We start from the raw sequence: 6,191 nt of genomic DNA, 5'->3' as shown, positions 1-6,191 counted from the left end.
TCCGATGAGATGACACCGTATGAACTATGGTTTAGAGAAACCTAAGCTGTCATTTCTTAAAAGTTTGGGGCTGCGACGCTTATGTGAAAAAGTTTCAGGTTGATAAGCTCGAACCCAAAGCGGATAAATGCATCTTCATAGGACACCCAAAACAGATGGGTATACCTCCTGTCTCATATCCGAAAGCAATAAGGGATTGTTTCTAGAATCGGGTCCTTTCTCGAGGAAAAGTTTGTCTCGAAGGAATTGAGTGGGAGGATGGTGGAGACTTGATGAGGTTATTGAACCGTCACTTCAACTAGTGTATAGCAGGGCACAAAGAGTTGTTCCTGTGGCACCTACACCAATTGAAGTGGAAGCTTATGATATTGATCATGAGACTTCGGATGAAGTCACTCCCAAACCTCGTAGGATGACAAGGATGCGTACTACTTTAGAGTGGTACGTAATCCTGTCTTGGAAGTCATGTTGCTAGACAACAATGAACCTACGAGCTATGGAGAAGCGATGGTGGGCCCGGATTCCGATAAATGGCTCGAGGCCATAAAATCCGAGAGAGGATCCATGTATGAAAACAAAGTGTAGACTTTGGCAGAACGGCTCGATGGTCGTAAGGCTGTTGAGTATAGATGGATTTTTAAAAGGAAGACAGATAATGATGATAAATGTCACCGTTAAGAAAGCTCGACTTGTCATTAAGATGTTTTCCGAAAAGTTCAAGGAGTTGACTATGATGAGACTTTCTCACTCGTAGCGATGCTAAGAGTCTGTTGGAATTATGTTAGCATTATTTATGAAATCTTGCAGATAGGATGTCAAACATTGTTTCCTCGACGATTTTCTTGAGGAAAGGTTGTATGTGATACAACCGGAAGGTTTTGTCAATCCTGAAAGATGCTAATAAGTATGCAAAGCTCCAGCAATCCTTCTAAGGACTGGAGTAAGCATCTCGGAGTTGGAATGTATGCTTTGATGAGATGATCAAAGATTTTGGGTGTATACAAAGTTTATGAGAAACTTGTATTTCCAAAGAAGTGAGTGGGAACACTATAGAATTTCCGATGAGTATGTGTTGTTAACATGTTGTTGATTGGAAATGATGTAGAATTTCTGGAAAGCATGCAGAGTTATTTGAAAAGTGTTTTTCAATGGAAAGCCTGGATTAAGCTACTTGAACATTGAGCATCAAGATCTATAAGGATAGATCAAAATGCTTAATGGTACTTTCAAATGAGCACATACCTTGACATGATCTTGAAGGTGTTCAAGATGGATCAGTCAAAGAAGGAGTTCTTGCCTGAGTTGTAAGGTATGAAGTTAAGACTTAAAGCTCGACCACGGCAGAAGAAAGAGGAAGGACGAAGGTCGTCCCCTATGCTTTTGTCATAGGCTCTATACGGTATGCCATGCTGAGTACCGCACCTGATGTGTGCCTTGCCACATATCTGGCAAGAGGGTACAAAGGTAATCTAGGAGTAGATCACCAGATAGCGGTCTAAATTATCCTTAGAGGAATAAGGATATGTTTCTCGGTTATGGAGGTGATAAAGAGTTCGACGTAAAGGGTTACGTCGATGCAAGCTTAACACCTATCCGGATAGCTCTGAGTAGAGATACCGGATACGTATAATGGAGCAACAATTTAGAATAGCTCCAAGTAGAACAGTTATTTGAAATGGCTCCAAATGTAGCGTAGTAGTTGCATCTACAAAGATGACATAGAAATTTGCGAAGTACATACGGATCTGAATCTTGCAGACCCGTTGACTGAAACCTCTCTCACAAGCATGACATGATCAAACCCAGAACTCTTTGGGTGTTATCACATGGGGATCTGACCTTGAGTGTTAATCACATATCGATGTGAACTGGATTATTGACTCTAGTGCAAGTGGGAGACTGTTGGAAATATGCCCTAGAGGCAATAATAAATTGGTTATTATTATATTTCCTTGTTCATGATAATCGTTTATTATCCATGCTAGAATTGTATTGATAGGAAACTCAGATACATGTGTGGATACATAGACAACACCATGTCCCTAGTAAGCCTCTAGTTGACTAGCTCGTTGATCAATAGATGGTTACGGTTTCCTGACCATGGACATTGGATGTCGTTGATAATGGGATCACATCATTAGGAGAATGATGTGATGGACAAGACCCAATCATAAACCTAGCACAAAGATCGTGTAGTTCGTATGCTAAAGCTTTTCTAATGTCAAGTATCATTTCCTTAGACCATGAGATTGTGCAACTCCCGGATACCGTAGGAATACTTTGGGTGTGCCAAACGTCACAACATAACTGGGTGACTATAAAGGTACACTACAGGTATCTCCGAAAGTGTATGTTGGGTTGGCACGAATCGAGACTGGGATTTGTCACTCCGTGTGACGGAGAGGTATCTCTGGGCCCACTAGGTAGGACATCATCATAATGTGCACAATGTGATCAAGGAGTTGATCACGGGATGATGTGTTACGGAACGAGTAAAGAGACTTGCCGGTAACGAGATTGAACAAGGTATCGGGATACCGACGATCGAATCTCAGGCAAGTATCGTACCGCTAGACAAAGGGAATTGTATACGGGATTGATTAAGTCCTTGACATCATGGTTCATCCGATGAGATCATCGTGGAACATGTGGGAACCAACATGGGTATCCAGATCCCGCTGTTGGTTATTGACCGGAGAACGTCTCGGTCATGTCTGCATGGTTCCCGAACCCGTAGGGTCTACACACTTAAGGTTCGATGACGCTAGGGTTATAAAGGAAGTTTGTATGTGGTTACCAAATGTTGTTCGGAGTCCCGGATGAGATCCCAGACGTCACGAGGAGTTCCGGAATGGTCCGGAGGTAAAGATTTATATATGTGAAGTCCTGTTTTGGTCACCGGAAAAGTTTCGGGGTTTATCGGTAACGTACCGGGACCACCGGGAGGGTCCCGGGAGTCCACCAAGTGGGGCCACCAGCCCCGGAGGCCTACATGCGCCAATAGTGGGAAGGGACCAGCCCCTAGGTGGGCTGGGGCGCCTCCCACCAAGGCCCAAGGCGCCTCCAAGAGGGAAGGGGGGCAAACCCTAGGGCAGATGGGCCCTAAGGCTCACCCCAGGTGCGCCTCCCCCTCTCCCCCTTGTGGCCGCCACCCAGATGGGATCTGGGGGCTGCTGCCACCCCTAGGGAGGGAACCCTAGGTGGGGGCGCAACCCCTGCCCTCCCCCTATATATACTTGAGGTTTGGGCTGCCCAAGACACATGAGTTCCTCTCCTTCTTGGCGCAGTCCTACCCCTCTCCCTCCTCGTCTCTTGCGGTGCTTGGTGAAGCCCTGCTGGAGTACCACGCTCCTCCACCACCACCACGCCGTTGTGCTGCTGCTGGATGGAGTCTTCCTCAACCTCTCCCTCTCTCCTTGCTAGATCAAGGCATGGGAGACATCACCGGGCTGTACATGTGTTGAACGCGGTGGTGCCGTCCGTTCGGCACTAGGATCTCTGGTGATTTGGATCACGACGAGTACGACTCCATCAACCCCGTTCTCTTGAACGCTTCCGCGTAGCGATCTACAAGGGTATGTAGATGCACTCTCCTTCCCTCGTTGCTGGTTTCTCCATAGATAGATCTTGGTGACACGCAGGAAAATTTTGAATTTCTGCTACGTTCCCCAACACACAAAGCTAACACGATCTTCACGATCCAGGTTGCACTTCATAAGAACATTAATTCGATCATCATCTATCTCGACCTCTTGCTCTGAGCACTCCATCCAACATGACAATGAGAAGAAAGGGAAAACTCTAGAGGAATCGATCTTCTCAAAGATCGAGCAACTCAGGATCAACTCACAGAGTGAGACATAAGAACATCTCTGGAGCTGAGAGGCAAAACATGCATCAGGAGGGACAGACAAAACAATTTGACAAGGGTTTCAAAGTAGTGAGGAAACAATTACCATGACCCCATAACGGGGCACCTTGGGAGAGGTGACTCGTAAAATTATTCCCTTAAGTGGCAAAAAGAATTACTTTTGATCCATAGATCATTGAAACTCTTCATACTAGCTTAAGGCAATTTACAATTGATCATTTGAAAAAGCTCTAAGAAATGGCATACTCGGACTAGGATGGATGATGTGGACTACCTTGTTGAAGACAACACAATGGATGACTTTTGCTTATCACCGGAAATGGATGGACCCATGACAAGACCACTTTTGAAGATGATCCTAGAGAGCAACTGCTGAGAAGGACAACTCATGGAAAATTGGCACAATGGGGTGCAAGCTGGAAACAAAATGCCAATGCTGGGAATGTTCCAACCATCATATCTGCCTGAGATTCAGATCTGGTTGGAAACGGGATATTTCAGACAGCATGTCTGGAAAAGAAAGTTTGCAACACAAACCGACGAGACGGAGTTGCGAGATTCTCGGGAATGAACTACGATAGCAAGCTCCAAAACATGAGCTAGTTCGGCTACATACATGTGAACACACTGTCCCAGACAAGCATGACCACGTAGTAGTCTTATAATAAAACACTACCGGTTTCAGGTGGGGAACCATCATCGAGGATATCGAAGTCTTTAGGCAAGTCCATGGATTAGAGCCCAAGCATAGACTTCTCTTCCTTGAACAAGTCAATCAGTGGCTTGGTGTGCTAAGAATACATATAGAATGAAGGTTCCAGGTCTCCAGACCACAGAATACTTCGCACGTATGCATGACTGACTTGGGATGATTCCAGGGGAGGCAAAACAAGCTTTCTCAAATTCATGGCGACAACTTACACCTAATGCACGTGAACTTGGAGAAAGTCACTTCTTTCATCCAACCATAAGCTTCATGAACGGAACATGAAGGCATTGCTTACAAAGTTTTCAACACTAGGTTGATGTTCAACATGAATCATGGGGGAGACAAAATGCTGCTGATGGGTTCAACAACAACTCATCGGAATTTCCATATCACTGGACTTCCACCATCATGTGAACAGGGTGATAGCATTGGTCAGACAAAAATATGTAATGGTGTATGCTCGAGGGATCAACCACGAGTAAGACAACATTACAAACATCGTTGGTTCTGATTTGACTTGACGATAGCCCATACTCAAGTCAAAGTTTTGTCAAGGCAATAGATCCAACAACTGATCACAAGGACCAATCGATGGAGATATCATCTTCCTTCAACACACACACACACACAAAAAGATATCCCTTAACATGAACTAAGTCAGACAAGCTTTTATCTTCCAACTCTCCAAGTTGTTGTTTGGCTTAACCAACTAGCTCGGGGATATCCGACACAGATTCTTGGAGAATGGGTGGTTTGGAGGAAAACCAACATGATCATGAACTCAACATAGCGGTCAGGTGACAACCTGGTAATACTTCTGAGAAGATATTCGGAACATCACGAACCATCGATATGTTACTAAGCTCGAGAACAATCTTGATTTTCAGGGCAAGATGATGTGATCAAGAGAGCGAGGGACTGACACAATCCTAACTCATTGATCGAAGAGTGCACCAGGAAAACGGACTAGGTAGCACGATCAATCCTAGAATCGTGATTCGATAACCAACATGCTAAGAATGATATTAATGTCCTTTAACTACCAAGCAACACAGTTGCTAGGAGTATTGATTTCACACATCATGGTTCACTTGTCGGCATTCCGGTTGCAACCACATGGGGATCGAAGAGTGAATGATGATGGCGAGAAGCATCACTGTGTCAAGAATTCATAAGAGTTGGTGCAATTCTCATGACATTCCTGACGTCAAGAGGGTAATACTTCAGGGTAGAACAGAATCAAAAGCTGGATTGGCATTTTGATCTGCGGAATACAACTTCTTTGACCCAACCCTAGATATGGATGAGGTACTATAGTTTGTTTCCTAGTCATTCCAGAATAGAATGACTTGAAAGACCACAAGAATAAAAGGCATCGATAGCACGAGTGCACGGCTACTCCTGACTACAAATTGATAGACGAAGGTCAGAAAACAACTAATGAGAGACAACTCTAAGAACATATGATTTTCTGAGTTATGGATGCATGGATTAGCATGTCGAAGGAGTTCGACATATTTCTTCTGGATAACCCACGCAGAAAGGTTGAACTGGAAGATTCACAATATAGAATGGAGAACTCATCGAGAGCACTCCTGTTGTGATCTTTTG

This window comes from Triticum aestivum, chromosome 4A (assembly GCF_018294505.1).
Source record: "Triticum aestivum cultivar Chinese Spring chromosome 4A, IWGSC CS RefSeq v2.1, whole genome shotgun sequence".
Lineage (NCBI taxonomy): Eukaryota > Viridiplantae > Streptophyta > Magnoliopsida > Poales > Poaceae > Triticum > Triticum aestivum.
This window is presented reverse-complemented; position numbering follows the sequence as displayed.